This window comes from Lontra canadensis, unplaced genomic scaffold, assembly GCF_010015895.1.
Source record: "Lontra canadensis isolate GAN:19392208 unplaced genomic scaffold, GSC_riverotter_1.0 scaffold18, whole genome shotgun sequence".
NCBI lineage: Eukaryota > Metazoa > Chordata > Mammalia > Carnivora > Mustelidae > Lontra > Lontra canadensis.
Genome location: NW_022631012.1, coordinates 13,121,893 through 13,147,443, shown reverse-complemented (window position 1 = coordinate 13,147,443; position 25,551 = coordinate 13,121,893). Strand labels below are relative to the sequence as shown.

Here is a 25,551-nt window from a genome sequence, read left to right as displayed (position 1 = left end):
TATAATTCCATTAAAAACACATATAAAATGTGAAAAAAGCCTGGCACATATATACTAAATTAAATTGTCTACCTCTGAGAGAAGGAATATTGAGGATATTCTAATCATGTAACCTTGAATTATAGAAAAAAAATGTATTATTTTTAAAGTGAGGAAGACAAAAGGTCTTCGTTTTTAATTAAATTTAAAGGCTCAAAAGAGGGGCGCCTAGGTGGCTCAGTGGGTTAAAGCCTCTGCCTCTGGCTCAGGTCATGATCCCAGGGTCCTGGGATCAAGCCCCACATTGGGCTCTCTGCTCAGCAGGGAGCCTGTTTCCTCCTCTCTCTCTGCCTGCCTCTCTGCCTACTTGTGATCTCTGTCTGTCAAATAAATAAATAAAATCTTAAAAAAAAAAATAAATAAAGGCTCAAAAGAACTAGATGAAATAAAGAACTTCTTTGAAAGGGAAGGAAACATCTTCAAAGCAACTGAAATAAAAAAGTTTCTTTATTAAAAAGATAATTTTTCCTAAGACTGTGTCAAATTTCACACTGAATTTCTACCTTAAAAAAAAGGAATCAGGGACGCCTGGGTGGCTCAGTTGGTTGGACGACTGCCTTCGGCTCAGGTCATGATCCCGGAGTCCCGGGATCGAGTCCCACATCGGACTCCCAGCTCCATGGGGAGTCTGCTTCTCCCTCTGACCTTCTCCCCGCTCATGCTCTCTCTCACTGTCTCTCTCTCAAATAAATAAATAAAATCTTTAAAAACAAAACAAAACAAAAAAAAAGGAATCAGATTTCCTTATTCTACCCTTCAATTCCAAAAGGATTCTTCAATGTCTCTATATAATGCACTATACCAAGTATAAGGGAGGAGTACAAAGAGTAAGACATGTCCTTTATTTTCTTTTTTTTTTTTAAGATTTTATTTATTTATTTGAGAGCGAGACAGTGAGAGAGAGCATGAGCGAGGAGAAGGTCAGAGGGAGAAGCAGACTCCCCATGGAGCTGGGAGCCCGATGTGGGACTCGATCCCGGGATTCCGGGATCATGACCTGAGCCGAAGGCAGTCGTCCAACCAACTGAGCCACCCAGGCGTCCCACATGTCCTTTATTTTCAAGTAGCAAATGCTGTAAAGAGAGACTGATGAATTTAGTCAAAATAAATTGCCGGAGAAAAAAGAGACAGTAGGGAAACCTACAGATTAAGAGAGATTAAAAAAAATCAATAGCCAAAGAATAAATCTCTTTTGGACTCTGATCCAAACAATTAAAAAGAACATGACACAACTGGAAAAAGCTGAACATGACTGGTTATTTGATTATATTAAGGAATTATTATAGGCTATTTTGTATTTGTTAATGGTATTATAGTTAACTTTTTTTTTTTTTTAATAGTGCTTGTCTCTTAGAGTTACATACTAACATATTTACTGGTGAAATAATGTCTGGGATTTGCCTTAAAATAATCAGGACAGGGGCAACCAAGTAAGGAAAGTGAATTAGGTATAGATGAAATACGATTGGCCATGAATTAATACCCACTCAAGCTGAATAACTGGTACACAAATTTCACTGCACTATTATCATCACTTTGTTGTAAATTTGAAATGTTCCACAACAAGCTTTTGTCTTAAACAAAAAGGATTAATGAACACTACATAAAAATTAAAATGCTATACCTACACATATTCAATTTTGCAAGCAATTTCTGGGAGTTCAGATCAACTAAAGCCATTATTAATAAACATGGACACCCAAGTTACAGACTCTTGCTGAAGAAATGAGACTCTTAAAAATAACTTCGCAATGACGTGGATGGAACTAGAGGGTATCATGCTTAGCGAAATAAGTCAATCAGAGAAAGACAATGATCATATGATCTCCCTGATATGAGGAAATTGAGAGGCAACAGGGGAGATTTGGGGGGGTAGGAGAAGAATAAATGAAAGAAGATGGGATAGGGAGGGAGACAAACCATAAGAGACTCTTAATCTCACAAAACAAACAGAGGGTTGGGGGAGGTGGGGGGGGTGTGTGGTTATGGACATTGGGGAGGGTAGTGCTATGGTGAGTGCTATAAAATGTGTAGACCTGGCAATTCACAGTCCTGTACCCCTGGGGCTAATAATACATTGTGCATTAATAAAAAAATAAAAAATTATAATAAAAAAATAACTTCACAAAACAGAGCACAACCATACATCCAAAATATAATGCCCTTCAAAAAAGTCATTTTCTAAGTTTCATACATTTATTACAATGATTATTCAAATCAATGTCAGAACTCCTTTTTTTCTTTTATACCAACTAAGTGGTAGTAAATACTTTCTGAAACCTAGTTCTTCACCTAAAAATGTATTCCATTATATAACTATGATTAATGTGCTTCTTACTCTATGCAAATTATACCTCAATAAAAAATTTTTTATGAACAACTGTCTAAATATCCTAAGGTAGCTGCCTCTGATAGTTTCTCAGAATTCAAGGAAGCAACTGAATAAAAAGCAAAGGCAAGAGTCAGTCAGAAATTCATTGATCCATACCATAAATATTTCTTAAACACCAACTATAACAGCCATTATCCTAATAGTTGGTAATACAATGATAAACAAAACCAGACATAGTTTCACTATATAACAGATCATTTATCTAGTGTAGGAGACTAAACACAAATTTTGGAAAGAGATGAGAGTAAGAAGAAAAGACACACAAAAGCATAATAAAAGGAACCTAATATTGATGAAGGAATCAAAAGACTTCTCTAAGGTAAGTTGAGGTAACAAAGATCAATAGAGTTAAGGAATTTGGAAAAGAACATTCTAGAAAAAGGCAATGACCTATATACAGGCCCTGTCACAAGAAGAAACCTAGAAGTTATAGAATCTAAAAGAAGACCAGGAACACAGAAAGCAAGGGACAAGAGTTGAAGGTGGGAAAATGGTATAAATAGGAATTTGTAGTCTGCATTAAGTGTGGAAAGGGCTAAGGTTATTAAGCAGATGAATAATAAAATTCAAGGCTTGAAAAACTCATCTGGGATGCCTGGGTGGCTCAGTCGCTTAAGCAGCTGTCTTTGGCTCAGGTCATAATCCCAGGGTCCTGGAATCAAGTCCTGCATCGAGCTCCTTGCTCAGCGGGGAGCCTGCTTCTTTCCTTCCCTCTGCCTGCCACTCTGCCTGCCTCTGCTCTCTCTCTCTCTCTGTCAAATAAATAAATAAAATCTTAAAAAAAAAAAAAAAGAAAGAAAGAAAAGAAAAGCTCATCTGGCTACAATGCAGAGAAAGGACTGGTATCCCTTTTCAAAGCTAGATACAAATTTCCCAATAGTATGAAGACTAAAAATTCCAGGCTTGCTACAGTATTTGCTCTGAGAGTTCCTACCAAGTGTCTGGAAATTAAAACACCTGAACAGCAATTGACAAGAAAAATGTTTTTTTACTTACAAAGTACCTGGAAGATAGGTAATCTGGGTTACATTTTTATTAAGCTTCAAATGAAGTATAGTAAAGCAAAACCTACATTAGTTTCTCCCGCTAACATCTCCATTCTTCTCAAGTCTCTTATGAAGGTATAAACAAAAGGGGTTGTTTTGTTAACATAACTTGTAACGTCTCTTTATCACTTCATTATTTCCAACAAGCTCAGTGGACCACAAGATTAAGGGGAAAAACAGAACTTTACACACTCTCTGAAGAGTGCTCCAGAAAAGGAGGTAAATACTTAATGATATATTTATTACCATGTAAGGAAGAAAAGCATAATTTCATTTTAGTGATGACAAAAAGGACTTATTTCCAATAGACAAAATGGAACTGAAAAATAAACTCTTGTATCTCTATTACTGGATTTCTCTTTTTTATTTTTTTAAAGATTTTATTTGACAGATCGCAAGTAGGCAGAGAGACAGGCAGAGAGAGAGGAGGGGAAGCAGGCTCCCCGCCGAGCAGGGAGCCTGATGCAGGGCTCTATCCCAGGACCCTGAGATCATGACCTGAGCCGAGGGCAGAGGCTTAACCCACTGAGCCACCCAGGTGCCCCATATTTTTTTACACAAATGTTTTAAATCGAAATTTTATTTTTCCATAGCAAAAACAAATTTGGTGGGATGCCTGGGTGGCTCGGTGGGTTAAGGGGCTGCCTTCAGCTCAGGTCATGATCCCAGGGTCCTGTAATCAAATCCTGTATTGGGTTCCTTCCTCGGAGCAGAGCCTGCTTCTCTCTCTGCCTCTGCTGGCCACTCTGCCTGCTTGTGCGCTCTCTCTGACAAACAAATAAAATCTTTAAAAAACAAAACAAAACCAAAAAACCAAAATTTGGTAAGGAAAGTAGTGTTTATTGTTTTACGTATTTTGCAAATCTCATAATTACTTCTGCATTTAACTGGCTGATGAAAACCTTCACTGTATATTTATCAGAGAATGACAATGAAGGCAGCAAATACTGTTTGACCCTACAAACCTACTTAAGGGATCTCTAGAACACACTTTGAGCATGGACTCTGGAAACGGTCTAAGTTTAAGGTCACTTACTACAGCTATGTGTAAGCCCTCTTACCCCCTTCCTAGCTATACTTAATTCCTCTGTGCCTCCTTTCTCTTAGTTCGAAAAGGAAAACAGCAGCACAGTACTAATTTCATACAATTATTATATACTTAGAACAGTTCTTATCACAAAATAACCACTATAAATGTTTGCTACAAGTATTATATACTTAATTTTCCTGATACTATATGCTACTTTAATATGGCCTCTGTTATTCCCAAATAATAGACAAGAAAATTAAAGTATAAGGAGGTCAAATGACCCACACAAGGTAACACGGTTTAACTGGCAGAATTCAGATTTTAATTTAATGTCTACTCTAAAACCAACAGTTGAAAAATGTACCTTGGTCCCTTTCTTATAACTCATACTATTCCCCACACAGCCTCCTATATCCTGGCCATACTCACCTTTCCGTTTTTTCCATAGCTTTGTGCACCCCTTTACCACAGGGATTCTGTATAGACTGTGCCAGCCTAGAATGCTGTCCTACTACTGTTATTTACATAGCTGGCTTCTTCCAGTCCTGTCAGTCTCAGCCGGCCAGTCTTAACAACTTTATCTAAACAGCATTCCTTTCTCCCTTTTCTAGTATTCTCCATTCCAACAAATATGTTCATTTCCTAGTGCTTTGGATTTTGTACCTTGCTTCTTAGATCTTATTACTTATTAGTTATTGTCTATCTTCCTCAACAAGATAGATAGCAAGTTACATGAAAACAGGATCCATGTCGGTTTCGCTCACATCTGAATGTTCACTATGTACTCAAAGCTAACAAGCACAGTAAGGTATCTGGACTTATAGCAGATAATTATGCGTGTTTATTTAATCAATGAACCACATGGCTTATATGACTTTGGACAAATCACTTAAACCCTCTGGGCTTCAGTTTTCTACAAGAGTAAGTTACTTACTACATTTAAAATCCTAAAAATATATTTTAGTACCTTTATTTGAAAATAGAATTGTATAGTTACAGAGAAATTTGTAAATATGGATTTCTGAACTATTCCCAGTATCTTAGTATCTAGAGGTAGCTGTGAATACAATTACAGATGTACTGCAGGTTTTCTCTTTACTTATCCATACAATACATAATTTTGAAGTTTTTTTCTGTTGCATATTATATCCATCCCCTTACCTGGGATATAAAAACTATATTTAAAAGCAAACATTGGGTGCCTGGGTGGCTCAGTGGGTTAAAGCCTCTGCCTTCAGCTCAGGTCATGATCCCAGGGTCCTGGGATCGAGTCCCGCATCTGGCTCTCTGCTCAGCGGGGAGCCTGCTTCCCTTCCTCTCTCTCTGCCTGCCTCTCTGCCCCTTTGTAATATCTGTCTGTCAAATCAATAAATAAAATCTTTAAATAAAATAAAATAAAATAAAAAATAAAAGCAAACATTAAGGGCTCCCTGACTGGTGCAGTCAGTAAAGCATGCAACTCAATCTCAGGGTCACAAATTTGAGCCCCATGTTGGGCCTGAAGACTACTTAAAAAAATAGTGAAATCTTAAAAGCAAAACTCAAGCCAATATTCCAGCTTGCAGCTCAATTCAGGCCATACTGCCTCAATTTCATAGTATTTAACAGTAAAAAAGATATCACAGAAAATAGTTATCCTTTTGGTGACCATGGTAATGGCAACTTTTATTAGCAAGCCCTGACGACTATGTCTTAGCTGACAGTAAGCATGTATTTTTCTCCCCAAGAAACTGTCAATTTACAGAAAATGAGATAATAAGAGGCAGTACAGCCTAATGGTTACAGTATGGGCACTAGATTGCCTGAGTTTGAATTCCAATTCTATGACCTTTGTACAAAGTATGTATCCGAGGAAAAGTAACTTATTAATTATATTGATTTTACTGATTTATGGCCTCAAATTCCTCATTTATAAAAAGGGGATAATGGGGTGTCTGGGTGGCTTAGTCATTAAGCATCTGCCTTTGGCTCAGGTGATGACCCAGGGCCCTGGGATCAAGCCCTGCACTGGGCTCCCTGCTCAGCGGGCAGCCTGCTTCTCCCTCTCCCACTTCCCCTGCTTGTGTTCCCTCTCTCGCCGTGTCTCTCTCTGTCAAAAAAATAAAATTTTAACAAAATAAATAAATAAATAATAAAGAGGGAATAACAGAAGTACCTACATCAAAGGTTTTTTTTTTTCTTTACTTAAATGCAATTTAGTTAACATATAGTCTATTACTAGTTACCAGGGTGATTCATCAGTGCATATAACGCCCAGTGCTCATTATATCAAGTGCCCTCCTTAATGTGCATCATCCAATTACCTCTTCTCCCCCACCTACCTCCCCTCCAGCAAACCTCAGTGTATTTCCTAGACTTCAGCGTCTCTTATGGTTTGCCTTCCTCCCTGTTTTCATATTTTATTTTTCTCAAAGGTTTTTTTTTAAAGATTAAATAATACATCAGTGAGAAAAACTAATTATGAAAACTGCTCTCAAGCATTTCTAGTAGACCAACGTTATTGGATAAGCAAAGCTATACAATTATCAGGGAAACATGAAATAGTAAAAAGTGGTTTTACAAACTAGGCCAACAACTATGAAAATATTTCAAGGTATAATTCTGAAATTTAAGCATTCAAAGACACATGATTATTATAAATAACAACTTCTTTAAGAAAAAACCTACAGTGCACCATTCAATATGATAGCCACTAGCTACATGTGGCTATTTAAATTTAAATGAATTTAAATAAAATAATATTTAAAGATTCAATTCCTTCATTGCACTAGCTACATTTCAAGTGCTCAGGAGCTACATGTGGCTATTGTCTCCCATACTGGAGAGCACAGACATAGAACATGGACATCATCACAGAAATTCTATTAGACAGCACTTATCTCAGTGTAGCTACATAATATGATTTTGCTGAATATATTCAATTATTCAATAACTGTAAAGATCTGGCAACAAGGTTAAAAGGCACAACTATTAAAAAAGAAACACTTTCAAAAGTAAAACTCAGGGCAATAATTAAGATGCGATTATTTCAAGTCTCTTAGGTAAAACTGCTAAATAAGTAGAAGCTACCCACCAAAGATAACCAAAAATTCTAACACGTCTAATTGTGTGGAAAACTCATTCTTTATCCTTTAAAAAGTTAAATTCCATAATTTTACCTCTGTTCTAAGATCAGTTTTCTAAAGGAGGAGGTGGCACAGGAATGCGGCAGAATTCAAGTGTGGAATTCATTTGTTGAGACAAATTTTCCAGCGCTATAAAAAAAAAAAAAAATTGAAAACTACTAAATACTGAGATGGTATTCTTAGAAATGTAACAAAAACAACTTTAATAAAAAACATAACACAATTATCTATTTTTATAAATAATGAGGGATTAAAAAACTTTCTATAATAACCAGCATATACTTGTGTACCATCATCAAACCTAATTTTAAAAATACCAGATTTGGGGAAAAGGAGTCTCACTTTTAGTTTCAAATTTCCCATTAATTATCCATAAGACCTTAAATACGTAACCTAAATATTCTGGAGCTTCACTTGAATTATCTATAAAACTAAGTCCTTTTCAGTCAAAAATTCTATGAATCCAACTTTTGAAACATGTTACAGTGATATCACTCTCGTACATACATGTACAAACACTCATTAAAATTTCAATATGCAGTATAACATCAAACTTAAGAAGTATCAATGGCTACAAAATCATTTTGGATAAGATTAACAGAACTGAAATTTTATCATTTTTTTAAAAGAACACAGAAAATGCTATTACTTGAAATTTTAGTACAAAACATACAAAAGCTTTTCTGATCAGAGAGAATCCTTTACAAATTGCTAAAAGTATAGTTTCCTCATAAAGTAAAAACTATTTTCAAGTAGTTGCTGACATTATGCTCTACCATTTTGACTCAGAACTGTACCACAACTTTAAATTCTAAAATACCCCAAAATGTTCATTAACGAAATATGATTAAAAAAAATACAAATAATGCAATAAAATTCTCTTGGAGTTAAGTTACATTATCATCTGCAAAGTCTCTGATGTTTTTCAAACTAAAGATGCATTAGGGCCTCCTAATAGAATGATAGCAACTGACTTGTTAGCTCTTATCTACTGACTGTCACATACGATTTTCATTTCCTGATTTCTGTGGGTTAAAAAACTTGAAAAGGACTAATATAATATCTCTGGAAAGATACACCAGGAGCTGGTCATACTTTGAGAAGGGATATTTGATTTCAAGGAAACTCATTGTCTCCCTTTTCTTAATATTTTATTTTTAAGTAATCTCTATACCCAACATGGGGCTTGAACTCAACTCTGAGGATCAAGAGTCCCATGCTTTATCAACTGAGCCAGCCAGGAACCCCAAGGAAACTCTTTTTGTACCTTGGGAATTCTGAGCCACCAAGACAACTGTCAGATTTTGAAGCAGTGTAAGCTGGCAGTCTTGAAAGCTATACTGGGAATCTCTGTAGAGATGGGTCTCCAACAATCTTTCAGGGTTAATGAAACAGATATTCACTAGGTTCTCAATTTAAGAAAGAAAGAAAAAAAAAGTATAGGAAATGGAGTTTTATTATACTTTAACACAGCTCGACTCCTGATAAACTGGAAAAAATAAGCCCCTCAGTCATTTGAACAACAGAAAAAACATATCAGGAAGGTAACACTATCTGAAGCTTCTACTGTTCTTTCATACATAAGGTCTGGCATACGATAAAAAAATTACTAAATATGTTCTTTCATATTCTTTTGAAATTATGTTCAAAAAATTACTAAATATGTTCTTTCATATTCAATGTTCTTTCATACATAAGGTCTGGCATACAATAAAAAATTACTAAATATGCTAAGTGACAAATATATGACCAATAATTAAGAGAAAACTACACAGAGTCAGATCCACAGATGATCAAGTAAGATTTAACACACAAGGACAACAACTGTAAATAATTCTGAATAACATACTAAAGAAAATAGAGGAGAAAATGGACAAAACTGACGAAATGAAAAATTTCACCAATGAATTAGGATATAAAGAAATAATTAAATGTACATTGTAGAACTGAAGAACAGAATATATGTAATTAAGAACTCAATATATTGGATTTATAGCAAACTGGACACAGCAGACCATACAATTATTAGACTAAGTCAGTAAGAAATACTGAACTATAGCTAGAGAAAGAAAGTAGGAAAGACGACAGAAAGAATAGAAGGTAGGGGGAAAGTTCAAGGAGAGGTTTAAGAGAAATGGAAGACATGCTCAAAATGTCTAATATACATACAACCGAGGTCCCAGACAAGAGAGGAGATATAACCGGGACACCTGGGTGGCTCAGTTGGTTAAGCAGCTGCCTTCGGCTCAGGTCATGATCCTAGCGTCCTGGGATCTAGTCCCACATTGGGCTCCTTGCTCTGCAGGGAGCCTGCTTCTCCCTCTGCCTCTGCCTGCCATTCTGTCTGCCTGTGCTCGCTCTCTCTCTCTCTCTCTCTCTCTCATAAATAAATAAAATCTTAAAAAAAAAAAAAGAGAGAGGAGATATAACCAATATTCAAAGAGAGAATAACAGAATTTTATAAAACTGATGAAAGAATCAGAGATTCAAGATACTCTGCCAACTCCAAGCAGAATATACTCAAGGAAAACCATGCCTACAATATCATAATTAAACTATGAAAGGAAGGAGTGAAGGAAAAGAAAAAGTCAGAGATATTCAAGAAAAATTTTAGTTGACCTTCAAAGAAACAGTAAGACTGACAGCAAATTTCTCAACAGAAACTAAAGAAACCAGGACATAACAGAATGACAGTTAAAGGACAAAAGAAATAACTACTAATCTAAAATACAGTAAATATCCTCTAACTACCTAGCAAAAACATCCTTTAAAAATTTAGGGAGTGGGGGGCACCTGCTTGGCTCAGTTGGTTAAGCCACTGCCTTCGGCTCACGTTGTGATCCCAGAGTCCTGGGATTGAGTCCCGCAATGGGCTCCCAGCTCCATGGGGAGTCTGCTTCTCCTTCTGACTTTCTCCCCTCTCATAGTCTCTCTCACTCTTTCTCAAATAAATAAATAAAATCTTAAAAAAAAAAATTTAGGTGGAGGGGTCCTAATGAGAAAAATATGCAGCCAAGAATACTTGATCCAGCAAGGCTGTCATTCAAAATAGAAGGAGAGAGTAAAAACCTCCAGGACAAAAAAGAACTAAAAGAATTTGTGATCACTAAACCAGCCCTGCAAGAAATATTAAAGGGGATCCTTTAAGAGAAGAGAGAGCCCAAAAATAACAAAGGACAGAAAGGAACGCAGACAATATACAGAAATGGTGACTTCAAAGGTAATACAATGGCACTAAATTCCCATCTTTCAATAGTAACTCTGAATGTAAATGGGCTGAATGCCCCAATTAAAAGATAAAGGGTATCAGACTGGATAAAAAAGCAAGACTCATAGGTATGCCGTCTGCAAGAGACTCATTTTAGACCCAAAGACATATCCAGATTGAAAGTGAGGGGGTGGAAAGCCATATATCATGCTAATGGACACCAAAAGAAAGCTGGGTTGGCAATCTTTATATTGGACAAATTAGATTTTAAACCAAAGACTGTAACAAGAGATGAGGAAGAACATTATATCATAATTAGCAGATCTAGCCAACAAGAAGATCCAACAATTGGGGGGAACTGGGTGGCTCAGTGGGTTAAAGCTTCTGCCTTCAGCTCAGGTCATGATCTCAGAGTCCTGGAATCGAGCCCCACATCGGGCTCTCTGCTCAGCAGGGAGCCTGCTTCCTCCTCTGCCTGCCTCTCTGCCTACTTGTAATCTCTGTCTGTCAAATAAATAAATAAAATCTTAAAAAAAAAAAAAAAGAAGAAGATCCAACAATTGTAAATATTTATGCCCTTAACATGGGAGCAATTATATAAATCAATTACTAACAAAATTAAAGAAACACACTGATTATAATACAATAATAGTAGGGGACTTTAAAAACCCCCTCACTGCAATGGACAGATCATCTAAGCAGATCATAAGGAAACAAGGGCTTTGAATGACACATTGGACCAGATGGACTTCACAGATATATTCGGAGCATTCCATCGAAAAGCAACAGAATCCCCATTCTTCTCAAGCGCACATGGAACATTCTCCAGAACAGATCACATACAGGGTCACAAATCAGATCTCTATCAGAATAAAAAGACTGGGATCATTCCCTGCATATTTTCCGACCACAATGCTTTGAAACTTGAACTCAATCACAAGAGGAAATTTGGAAAGAACTCAAATACATAGAGGTTAAAGAGCATCCTACTAAAGAATGAATGGGTCAACCAGAAAGTTAAAGAATTTAAAAAATAATGGAAGTAAAAAATGAAAACACAACTGTTCAAAACCTTTGGAATACAGCAAAGACAGTCCTAAGGGGGAAGTATATGGCAATACAAACATCTGTCAAGATCAAAAAAGGTCTCAAATACACAACCTAAAATTATACCTAAAGGAGCTGGAGAAAGAACAGCAAATAAAGCCTAAAACCAGAAGAAAAAGAGAAATAATAAAGATCAGAGCAGAGGGGTGCCTGGGTGGCTTAGTGGGTTAAGCCTCTGCCTTCGGCTCAGGTCATGATGTCAGGGCCTTGGAATGGAGCCCCACATCGGGCTCTCTGCGCAGCAGAGGGCCTGCTTCCCCCTCCCTCTCTGCCTGCCTCTCTGCCTACTTGTGATCTCTCTCTATGTCAAATAAATAAATAAAATCTTTTAAATGAATGAATGAATGAATATCAGTGTAGAAATCAATGAAATAGAAGCCAAAGGCCAGTAGAACAGATCAACAAAACTAGGAGCTGGTTCTTTGAAAGAATAAGATTGATAAACCCCTATCCAGACTTACCAAGATCAAGAAGAGAAAGGACTCGAATAAATAAAATCATGAATGAAAGAGGAGAGATCACAACCAATACCAAAGAAATACAAACAACTGTAAGAATATATCATAAGCAAATATATGCCAACAAACTAGGCAATCTGAAGAAACAGATGTATTCTTAGAGACATATAAACTACCTGAACTGAAACAGGAAGAAATAGAAAACCTGAACAGACCCAAAACCAGCAAGGAAACTGAAGCAGTAATCAAAAATCTCCCAACAAACAAGAGTTAGGGCTGGATGGCTTCCAAGGGGGAATTCTAACAAACATTTAAAGAACTAATACCTAGGGGTGCCTGGGTGGCTCAGTGGGTTAAAGCCTCTGCCTTTAGCTCAGGTCATGATCCCAGGGTCCTGGGATCAAGCCCCACATTGGGCTCTCTGCTCAGCAGGAAGCCTGCTTCCCCCTTTTTCTCTCTGCCTGCCTCTTTGCCTACTTATAATCTCAGTCTTTCAAATAAATAAATAAAATCTTAAAAAAAAAAAAAAAGAACTAATATCTATTCTTCTGACGCTGTTTCAAAAAACAGAAATGGAAGAAAAACTTCCAAACTCTTCCTATGAGCCCAGCATCACCTTGATTCCAAAACCAGACAAAGACCCCATCAAAAAGGAGAATTACAGACCAACAGCACTGATGAACATGGATGCAAAAATTCTCACAAGATACTAGCCAATAGGATCCAACAACGTATTAAAGGGATTATTCACCACCACGTGGGATTTATTCCTGGGCTGCAAGGGTGGTTCAACATCCACAAATCAATCAATGAGATACACTACATTAATAAAAGAAAGGACAAGAACCATATGAACCTCTCAACTGATGCAGAAAAAGCATTTGACAAAGTACAGGATCCTTTCTTGATTAAAACTCTTCACAGTGTAGGGACAGAGGGAACATACCTCAGTATCATAAAAGCCATCTACAAAAAGCCAACAGCAAATATCATTCTTGATGTGGAAAGGCTGAGAGCTTTTCCCTAAGATCAGGAACACTGCAGGGATGTCCACTAACACCACTGTTGTTCAGCATAGTACCAGAAATCCTAGGCTCGGCAATCAGACAACAAAAATAAATAAAAGGGATCCAAATCAGCAAAGAAGTCAAACTCTCACTCTTTGCAGATGACATGTTACTTTGTGTGGAAAACCCTAAAGGCAACACCCCAAAATTGTTAGGACTCATACAGGAATTCAGCAAGTGGCAGGATATAAAATCAATGCACAGGAATCAGTTGCATTTATACACACTGACACTGAGAGAGAAGAGAAACTGAGGAGTCAATCCCACTTACAATCACACCCAAAATCATAAGATACCTAAGAATAAACCTAACTGAAGAGGCAAAGGATCTGTACTGAGAAAACTATCGAGCAGTCATGAAAGATATTGAAGACACAAATATGGAAAAACGTTCCATGCTCATGGATTGGAAGAAAAAATATTGTTAAAATGTCTATACTACCCAGAGCAATCTATACATTCAATACAATCCCCAACAAAACACCATCCACTTTTTTCACAGAGCTGGAACAAATAATCCTAAAATTTGTATGGAACCAGAAAAGATCCTGAATAGCCAAAGGAATGTTGAAAAAGAAAACCTAAGCTGATGGCACCACAATTCTGGATTTCAACCTCTATTACAAAGCTGTAATCATCAAGACAGTATTGTACTGGATCAAAAGCAGACACATTAAATCAATGGAACAGAATACAGAACTCAGAAATGGACCCTCACCTATTCAGCCAACTAATCTTTGACAAAGGAGGAAACAATATCCAGTGGAAAAAAGACAATCTTTTCAACAAGTGATGTTGGGAAAACTCAGACAGCCACATGCAGAAAAACAAAACTGGACCACTTCCTTATATCATATGCTTTATAGACTTAAAATGGATGAAAGACCTAAACATGAGACAGGAATCCATCAAAATCCTAGAGGAGAACACAGGCAGCAACCTCTGTGACCGTGGCTGCAGCAACTTCTTGATAGACACATCTTCAAAGGCAAGGGAGACAAAGGCAAAAATGAACTATTAGGACCCCATCAAGATAAAAAGCTTCTGCACAAAGCGTGCCTGGGTGGCTCAATTGGTTGAGCAACTGCTTTCAGCTCGGGTCATGATCCCGGAGTCCTGGGATCGAGTCCCACATCAGGCTCCCAGCTCCACAGGCAGTCTGCTTCTTCCCCCGGCCTTCTCCCCTCTCATGCTCTCTCTGTCTCTTTCTCAAATAAATAAATAAAATCTTTAAAAAAAAAAAAAAAAGCTTCTGCACGGCAAAGGAAACAGTCAACAAAATCAAAAGATGACCAGTGGAATGGGAAAAGATATTTGCAAATGTCTTATCAGATAAAGGGCTAGTATCCAAAATCTATAAAGAGTTTATCTAACTCAACACCCCATGAACAAATAATCCAATCAAGAAATGGGTAGAAGACCTGAACAGACATTTCTCCAAAGAAGACATACAAACAGTCAACAGACACATGAAAAAATGCTCATCGTTTGGCATCAGGGAAATAAAAATCAAAACCACAATGAGATACCACCTCATACCTGTCAGAATGACTAAAATCAGCCAGTCAGGAAATAACAGATATTGGTCAGGATGTGGAGAAAGGGGATTCCTCTTACACTGTTGATGGGACTGCAAGCTGGTGTACCACTCTGAAAAACAGCATGGAGCTTCCTCAAAAAGTTGAAAATAGTGCAACTTAGCACTAGCACTACCATACAAATGAGATAACATTTGTATCTTTGTGATCTGAAGGAGCACTTGCACCCAGCAATGTCCACAATAGCCAAACTATGGGAAGAGCCCAGATGTCCATCAAGAGAGAAATGGATAAAGAAGATGTGGTATATACACAATGGAACGTTACACAGCCATCAAAAAGGGGGGAGGGTGTTGCCATTTGCAACAATATGGATAGAACTAGAGGGTATTTTGCTAAGTGAAATAAGTCAATCAGAGAAAGACAATTATCATAGGATCTCTCTGATATGAGTAATTTCAGAGGTAATGTACAGTTACCAACCTTGACGTTTACTTTGTTGTCAACTGCATGGAGTAAAAGAATTTGCTTATGTTTTGGAGCACACAATGTACAAAGATACAATCAACAACTGAAAGGGGTGGGAACAGACCAGTAAAGAAGCAGAATTTTTGTATGTTATTGAAGTTAGTATAAATTCAAATTACAGTGTTTTAACTTTAGGATGTTAAATGCAATCCCCATAGTAACCACAAACATACACACACAGCTGCAGAATATACACAAAAGAAAATGAGAAATGTAAATATTTCACTAAAAAAATCAACTAAATGCAAGAGTAATACAGAAATGAGGAACAAAAAAGTGATAAAATATACAGAAAACAAATAGCAAAACTATAGAAATCCTTATCAGTAATTACAATCAATGTAAATGGATTAAATTCTTCAAAAAGACTAAAGTTTTGCAGAACAATAAAAACACATGATCCAACAATATGCTGTCTACAAGAGTCACTTGAGATCCAAGGACACAAACAGATTGAAAGTAGAAGAATACAAAAAGATAATCCATGCAAATAGTAACTAAAAGATATCAAAGATGGCTATACTATTAACTGATAAAATAACCTTTAATTCAAAAAAGAGACAAAGGAGGACTTATAAAAGATCAATACAGCAAGAAGACATAACAAATATTTATGCACCTAATGAGAGACCATCAAAATATATGAGGCAAAACTGACAGAAGTGAAGAGAGAAATAGTTCTATAATATCTGGAGACTTCAGTACCCCACAAAAGGATTTAAGGCAAACAGAGGATGTAAACAACACAATAATCCAACAAGATCTAACACATGCATACAGAACATTCTACCCAATAAAAGCAGATATATTCTTCAAGTATAACTGGTTCATTTTCCAGGATGGAAAACATGCTAGGCCACAAGTTAAGTTTCAGTAGATTTAGGAAAAACAGGTATCACACATAGTACTTCCTGTGATCATAATAGGAAGAAGTCAGAAATGAAGAAAATTGGGAAAATCCACAAAATTGTGCAAATTAAACAACACACTTTAAAACAACCAAGAAGTCAAAGAAGAAATCACAAAATAAATTGCAAAATACTTGAGACAAATGAAAATAAACACACAATATACAAAACTTATGAGATGCAACAAAAGTGGTGCTAACGAGGAAATTTGGAGTTATAAATGCTTACATTAAAAAACAAGAGAAAAAAAAAAAAAAAGAGGGATGCCTGGGTGGCTCAGTTGGTTAAGCGTCTGCCTTCGGCTCAGGTCCCTGGGATTTAGCCCCATGTTAGGCTCCCTGCTCAGTGGGAAGCCCGATTTACTCCTCTTCCTCTGTCTCCCTCCCCACAACTTCTGCTTTCTCACATGCGCTCTCAAATAAAATTTTAGGGGCGCCTGGGTGGCTCAGTGGGTTAAGCCACTGCCTTCGGCTCAGGTCATGATCTCAAGGTCCTGGGATCGAGTCCCGCATCAGGCTCTCTGCTCAGCGGGGAGCCTGCTTCCCTCTCTCTCTCTCTCTCTGCCTGCCTCTCTGTCTACCTGTGATCTCTCTCTGTCAAATCAATAAATAAAATATTAAAAAAAAAATAAAATTAAAAAAAAAATAAAATTTTAACAAATATGTTTTAAAAATAGCCACAATATCGTTACATATAAGAAATTTTAAAGTAATTCCTTAATATAATCAAATACCCAATTGATGTTCAAATTTACAATTATGCCAATTTTTTAAAACACTGAATCAGTATCCAAATGAAGTTCACATATCAGGACTGGATGACATTTTTTTTTTTTTAAGATTTTATTTATTATTTGAGAGAGAGAGAGAGAGAGAATACAAGCAGGGTGAGTGGGAGAAGGAGAAGCAGGCCTTCTGCCAAACAGAGAGCCTGATTCGGGGCTGGATCCCAGGACCCTCGGATCATGACCTGAGCTGAAGTCAGACGTTTAACAACTGAGCCACCCAGGTGCCCCTGGATGACATCTCTTAAATCTCTTTTAATCTACAGTTGTGTGTATCTATCTTGTAATTTATTTGTTGAAGAAAACAGTTATTTACCATTTTCCACATGTCTGGATTTGGCTGACTACACCCTTATGATGATTTAATATATTCCTCTGCCTTCTGTAGTTCTCAGATTGTGGTTGGATATAGCAGTTTGACCAGATTAGGTTTATTTTCAGGGAGTGGGAACCATTCATATTGTCTGTAACTTTATAACATCTGGTTGTCACGTTCTGTGATATTATCACCCTAAGGTTCCTTAGAGATTACCAAATGGTTATAAATAATTACCTAATTCTATTATTCTTTCTTCTTTAATTAGTTGGAATATTTCTAGAAAGAGAAATTTCTCTATCTAGTATTTGGTTACTTAGTAATAGATAGCATTTTTACAGGAAAGATGGGATAAATGCTTAATGTTTTCCCCCCCCCTTTTTTTTTTTAACCAGCTTCCAAAATGAGTTGGTTAATGAGGATCCTCTACTGGTAGGCAATTAGTTTTGCTTTAAGTATCATTATAAACTCATGGGCTAAATATACTTGGTATGTTTCAACCCACTATAGTTATTATTCTTACCAATACTCAAACTGTCCCATCTTTGCCCAGTGGAAGCCTTTTCATGCTTCACTCCTGTCAAGGCAATAGTTAATTCAGCAAGCCTACCTGTTCAAACCTTGCACATTCCCAAAAAGGGTTTGTTACTGTGGCTACTGGTTAGTGTATTGCTTTCCTAAGGCTGCCATAACACAGGACCACAAACTGCATGGATTAAAACAGCATAAATTTATTATCTCACAGTTCTGCTGGGTGCTAGAAATCTAAAATCAAGATGTCAGCAGGGCCATACTTCCTCTGAAACTTGCAGAGAATCCTTCCTTGTCTTTTCAGGTTCTGGAGTTGCCAGCAATCCTTGGTACTCCCTGGCCAACCGCTGTCTCTGTTGTCACACTGCTATCTTCTTACTGCACCTGTGTCTTCTCTCCTCTTAGAAAGACACCACTCATACTGGATTAAAGGTCCACCCTCCTCTAGTATGACTTCATCTTATCTAATTACATTTGCAACGACCCTATTTCCAAATAGGGTCAAATTCTGAGGGAATGGGAGTTAGCCTTCAACATAATTTTGGGTCAACACATTCAACTCTAACAGCTCCTGGAAAATGAACTCCTGAAACGTTCTGGTAAGTGTTTTGCATTCTTGTGGCCTTGAATCAAACTGCATCAGTCTGTCAAAGTAGTCTATATGAACAACAGGACTATGGTAAAATCAGGTTTTCTTGAGGAGGTCTGAAATTTCATTAACTATGGTATGTATGACTGATACCCCAATAAAAACCACGGACATCTAGGCTCAAAAGATCTTCCCTGGTAGGCAACATCTTACACATGTTGTCACAACTCATTACTGGAGAAATTAAGAGCATCCTGTTCAACTCCACTGGGAAAGGACTCTTGTTAAGCTCGCACCTGGTTTCCTCCAGATTTCATCTTGTATGTCTTTTGTTTTGCTAATTTTTATCATTTCACAGTAATAAAGTATAACTGAGTATAATGACCTATGAGTGATTCTAACAAATCATGAAACTTGGAACTGGTCATGGGAACCCCCAACATAGCTCAAAAGCTCTTTTGACATAAACCTAGTAAATGACAATAGTCTTCTAACTTCCTGATACAACTAGAAGTCACAGGCTCATCTTGTACAGCTCTTGCCCTAGACAGGATCAAACACTTCTCTAAGGAAGCCTTGCTCCTTTCAGTGGGAACTAATCGAGACCATATTCTGGGTGTAAAGATGGGCATGCCTTAAATACAACTTATTCCAGGAAATTACGATGAATTTTAGAAAAAAATCTTTCAAATAACAAATAACTTTTAAAAATACTTGGTATTTAAAGAGTCAAGGAAGGGGGCGCCTGGGTGGCTCAGTGGTTTAAGACTCTGCCTTCGGCTCGGGTCATGATCTCAGGATCCTGGGATCCAGCCCCGCATCGGGCTCTCTGCTCAGCGGGGAGCCTGCTTTCCCCTCTCTCTCTGCCTGCCTCTCTGCCTACTTGTGATCTCTGTCTGTCAAATAAATAAATAAAATCTTAAAAAAATAAAAAGAGTCAAGGAAGGCAGCAGTATCTAGGTTTAGTGGCATTCTTACCTCTAAATAATTCTCTTCCTTACCTAGTTAACTGACAAAGTTCAGGAGAAGCTCTTCCTGAAGGCAAAAAATATTTGAGGGAGAGGCACACTCCTCACTGAGCAAGGAGCCCAATGTGGGACTTGATCCCAGGACCCTGGAATTAGGACCCTGAGCTCAAGGCAGAGGCTTACCGGACCGAGCTACCCAGGCACCCCATGAGTTAATCATTTTTAACTATAATCCAGAGCTACTATCAGGAAAAAGAGAAAGCAGGAAATTGGATAAAGGAGGATAGAGTAGAGGTGGGCATCTAAGTGCCTAAATATTTCTTCCTTTCTCCTTATCATGACCATTACTTCTTTTGGAATTCTACAAGAAAACAGATATACTGTTTCTAATTTTAAATATAATTAAATGTATACAAAGGAGTTTATCTTTAAACTTTAGATTTACAAATTAAGAAAACAGTCACATCTGTCAATCTTTTTTTCTTTATAGCATTATCCTTTTGTTTTGTTTTTTTAAGATTTTATTTATTTATTTGACAGACAGAGACCACAAGTAGGCAGAGAGGCAGGCAGAGAGGAGGAAGTAGGCTCCCCGCCAAGCAGAGATCCCAGGACCCCGAGATCATGACCTGAGCCAAAGGCAGAGCCTTAACCCACTGAGCCACACAGGCGCCCCTGCTTTTTGTTTTTTTAATGCATTCCTTCCCTATGCTAAAGTTAAAAACATACCCACCTTAGGGTACCTAGGTGGGTCAGTCAGTTAAGCCTCTGCCTTTGGCTCATGTCATGATCCCTGGGTCCTGGAATCAAGTCCCATGTCAGTCTGGGATTGAGTCCCATGTCAGGCTCCCTGCTCAGCAGGAAGTTTGCTTCTCCATCTCTCTCTACCCCTGCCCGCTGCTCTGGCTCTCTCTCAAATAAATGAAATCTTAAAAAACAACAACAAAAAAAAACCCGCTTACATTTTCTCCATAAAGATTTTATATTATTACTAGTATTATTTTATTAGTTAATACTTATACAACATTTATTATATGCAGGACACTATTCCAAGCATATTTATTTTTTAAGAGCCTATTTATTTTTTAAGATTTTATTTAGGAGAGGAGATTTTATTTTATTTTATTTTATTAAGATTTTATTTATTTGACAGAGATCACAAGTAGGCAGAAAGGCAGGTAGAGAGAAAGGGGGAAGCAAGCTCCCCACTTGAGCAGGGAGCCCGATGTGGGGCTCAATCTCGGGACCGTGGGATCATGACCTGAGCAGAAGACAGAGGCTTTAACCTACTGAGCCACCCAGGCGCCCCAGGAGATTTTATTTTTAAGTAATCTCTACACCCAATGTGGGGCTCAAACTCAGAACCCTGAGATCCAGAGTCACATGCCCTACTGACTGAGCCAGCCAGGCATCCTCTAAGCATTTTTAAAAATTCATCTGTTGGGCGCCTGGGTGGCTCAGTGGGTTAAGCTGCTGCCTTCGGCTCAGGTCATGATCTCAGGGTCCTGGGATCGAGTCCCACATCAGGCTCTCTGCTCAGCAGGGACCCTGCTTCCCTCTCTCTCTGCCTGCCTCTCTGTCTACTTGTGATCTCTCTCTGTCAAATAAACAAATAAAATCTTAAAAAAAAAAAAAAAATTCATCTGTTTATAAAAACCCCATATGGTTGGCACTGTCCTTATCCCCAACTTCTAGATGAAGAAGCTGTCACTAACAGGTTAAATCACTTGCACAAGGTCACTTGGCTAGTAGTGGTGAAGCCATGTCTTATCAGTCTAGATTACAAGACCTCTGAACATCTCACGAACCCACAGGATATTATACTTGTTTATTACACTGAGAACATCATGCTTATTTTACCTGGTTAGTAAGATACCTTGGAAAGATATAGGCATGCCAGAGAGTGGAGAATCACACAATAATTTAAGAACCTGAGACCTTGATGAAGTCTCTAGGGATCTAGTGTCTAGAGTATGCCAAGACATTCTCTTCAAAATTAAGGACATGCTGTCATGACTTAGTCCATCACCACCACTTAGAAAGAAACATGGTCCTTGGTGGACCTCTTTAAATTCTGGAAACAAAATAAACCATTATTTTAAAGCGCTGCTCTGTCCCATTTCTTGAAAAGCCAATAAAGCTGCTAGCTTTCAATGGGGCCCAGGATGTGACAAGGCAGTGACGCAGGCCAATGTGGCAGGGCAAGACACACTGTTATTTGGGCCTTAAGATCCAGCAAACTCAGTGGTGTTTGAAATGTCTCTGGTAGATGATAAAGCAGCTGTATGAAGTTACCAATAGGCCCTGATAAGAGAATCACAACACAAACCTCTAGGCATAAAGCCCCACAGAGAAGACGGTTTTTCAACATTGGTACAATTAGCAGATTGGTCACTCCTAAAGTTGTAAGGGGCTGTCCTGTGGCAGGATGTTTACCAGGATCTCTGGCTTTTCCCCCACTCGATACAAGTAGTACCACTCCCAAGTTGTGATAAAATGTCTACAAACATCGCCAAATATCTCTTGGGAAGCAATATTGCCCCTGGTTGAGAATCACTGCTTTAAAAATATTTTATATATATATATATAGAGAGAGAGAGAGAGAGAGAGAGAGAGAGAAAGAGAGAGAGGGAGAGAGACGGACAGCATGAGCAAGTGAAGAAGGAGAATCCCAAGTCAACTCCATGCTGTGTGTGGAGCCTGACAGGGGCTCAATCCCATGACCCTGAGATCATGACCTGAGCCAAAAACCAAGAGTTAGGCACTTAACCAACTGAGCCACCCAGATGCCCTGAGAATCACTGCTTTAGAATAAAGCTTTGCCCTCTTCTATAGATGATTATGCTACTTTTGAGAAAGAACTCCTTGCCTGGCTTTTGGGTCCTGATAGAGACCCAAAATGGGGCACGAAAGTGGCCGTATGACCTGATCTATCCTAAAGAACTGGGTGTTGTAACCCACCAAGCCATAAAGTGGAATGTGCTAGCAGCATCTCCATCATTAAGTGGAAGTGATACTGTACCAGACATTAGCTCTTCCTATCCTTTAGGGCACATGAGATGATAGTTCTCTACCTTCTTTAAGTCAGACGTGATCCCATGACTTGCTTTGACCAGAGAACAGAAATGATTCCTGTAGAGGCATTTAATTGCCAGTAGGTACTCTCCAGCTTGTTCTTCCCTTGCCACTATGACAACAGAAGCAGAGAAAAATATAAAGATGTACTGCATACCCATCATATAGAAAATAGCTGCCCTGCAGTCACCCGGACTTGCAATGCTTTACATGAGAAAACACAAATCTTTTTCTTTTTTACAATTTTAAATCATTATTTGAAACTGGTTATTACCACTACAGAAATTGCTGATTCTGACTATGAAAGGTTATACGTAAGGTTAGCACGGCCCTGAAAGCACAAATAAACCTTAAAAACAAATAGCAAATACCCTACTCAAATACCCATGGCACACAAATGGCTCAAATACCCTATTAAATGTCAACATTCCCTTAATCTATGAACTTGCAGAATCCCATATGATCAAGAAAGAAAAATTCTGGCCTGGTTTACACATGGTTCCACAGGAGATGCAGGCATTACCCTGCCACAGAGGTGGTCCTGAAACACATGATAAAAGGGAAATCCTCCCAGTAGGCAGATTTACATGTTCACCATGCCTGAGCAGAAAGACGACCAGAGGTACCTATCTAAGGACTGGCTACACAGGCTCTGTCACTGTACTTGCTTAATCTGCTCATGAAAAAACTGGCCCAGTCAGTAGGAACAGAAATTATGCCCTGGCTCGACAAAGATGTCCCTCATCAATGTTAACCTATAATTCCATGACACGGCAAGCTATCTCACACCTCCATGCATTTTCTTAAGCTACTCTCCTCCTCTCTAGAATGCCTTCCATACTACCCTCTAGCCAACCACCTTACTCTTACTCAAGACTCAGATAGACAGTCACTTTCTCTTCAAAGCCTTTCTTAGCATACAACCCAGTATCCATTCAAAGCCCTGCTTTCCCCCTCATTCACAAATTCTCAACCTAGAATACACAGAACCCCTGGAATCTGTGAATCAAACTCATAAACTTTGATAGGAAGACAACTGTATCATTCTTTCTATTTTTATGTTTTTTCTTAAAGATTTATGTATTTATTTTAGAGAGAGAGCATGCACGAGTGGGGGGAGGGGGAGGGGGAGAGAATCTTCAAGCAGACTCCCCACGGAACATGGAGCCTGACATGGGGCTCCATCTCACTAACCCAGAGATCATGACCCTAGCCAAAACCAAAAGTTGGTCACTTAACCAAACTGAGCCACCCAAGCACCCCATATCATTCTTATTATTAATCTCTAAAATTTATCATTTCATTTTATTATAAATGTAAGCAAAACAACAAAACAAAAAAATGCACAGCATTTTCTGTGTCTTGGGTCACAAACAGGTATCACAGGTGGTTTCACATCAAATTACAGTTGTTGCAGACACCAAAATATCATTGATACTCATCACTACTTCATGCCACATATCTCTGGCTAAAGAGCTTCTGCCTCATGCTGGAAAAATAAAAGTTTCCACCAACAGTCTCTCTTCTTAAGCACACAAAACATCAATAGTGATTCTAATATTTTTTAATTTTTTAAAAAAGAGATTTTATTCATCCATTTGTCAGGGAGAGAGAGCACAAAATCAGGGGAGTAGCAAGCAGAGGGAGAAAGAGGCTCCCTGCTGGGCAAGGAGCTCGACGTGGGGCTCAGTCCTAGGACCCTGGGATCATGACCAGTGCTGAAGGCAGATGCTTAACCAACTAAGCCATCCAGGTGTCCCTAGAGTGATTCCTTTAGGACCTCTTTCTCTGGCGTATGGAGAAGGGAAACAGCCTTCATTCCTCTCCCCTAGGAAGCAGGGAACAGCTGATTTCTTTTCATTACTATTACTCTTTCAAAGCAATGACCTCTCCCTCTCCATCTTAAGTCTCTTGTAAATCGATGCAATAGGCAGAATCACAGTAGTAACTAGTCCTAACAGTACACAGTACTTAATACTTTTCATTCCCAGAAACACGTGTACAGGCTTATTAGTCCTATTCTTAAACTACAGCTTCTCTAGGGCAGGGACTACTCCTCCGTTGTGTTTGCATTTCCAGTTCCTAACAAGGCCTAGCACATAGCACTTATTCAAGTATACTGGATGAACCCCTTAACAGCAACAACTGGGCAGTCAGCAGCAGACTCAGCAGAGAGAGAAGCAAGCACGGCAAAGACTCCTGGTTCCCACCCAATACAAATGCCTACCTGCACCCCCGCTGATATAGTATAAATGCTCAACTATTTCTGAACCTCACTTGTAACCAAATACGGCCAAATGACTAAGTTCTGGTAAATGATATCAGAGGAAGTACTGTGTGAATAATTCTAGAAAGGCTTCTTAAAAGATGAGAGGTGTGCCCTTTTGTTCTCTGCCTTTCTTCCTTCCCTTTGCCATGAACTTGGATGTGATGACAGGATATCCAGTAACCATCCTGTGTCCTTGAGAATGGAAGCCACATGCTAAAAATGGCATAGGAAAAAGGCAGGAGGAGCCTGGATCCTTGATAACTTTGTGGACGTGCCTTGTTAGTCCTAAACTGCCAATTTCTGATTTTTTTCCCCACAAGACAAAGAAATGAACTTCTATCTTGTTTAAGCAATGATTATTTCTTATCTGTTTCTAGCAGCTAAACACAATTCCTCATTGATAAGGTGAAAAAGAGACTCAGCAACAATCTGTGGTCTAAGATGCCAACAGCCATCTCAGCTCTGCTTCAACTTGATGATCATAAAATATAAGACATTTCCACAGAAACGGGACAGACTAGGAAGCAAGATAAAACAAGGAGCCTATACTCTATGAAGGTACAGCACCATTAT

At 38.3% G+C, this 25,551-nt stretch overlaps 1 protein-coding gene across 3 annotated transcripts in view; it reads right to left on the bottom strand.

Moving 5' to 3' along the window:
- FAM126B (family with sequence similarity 126 member B) overlaps positions 1–25,551 on the bottom strand; it is a 70,665-nt gene that overhangs the window by 37,017 nt on the left and 8,097 nt on the right. For 2 of the 3 annotated variants that reach the window (XM_032860097.1, XM_032860098.1), the window contains one exon: positions 7,666–7,761. The gene's annotated coding sequence lies outside the window, so the exon portion shown is untranslated. Of the gene's footprint in view, positions 1–7,665; positions 7,762–15,011; positions 15,037–25,551 lie in introns of those variants that run through there. The other variant, XM_032860096.1, reaches the window with a different exon arrangement.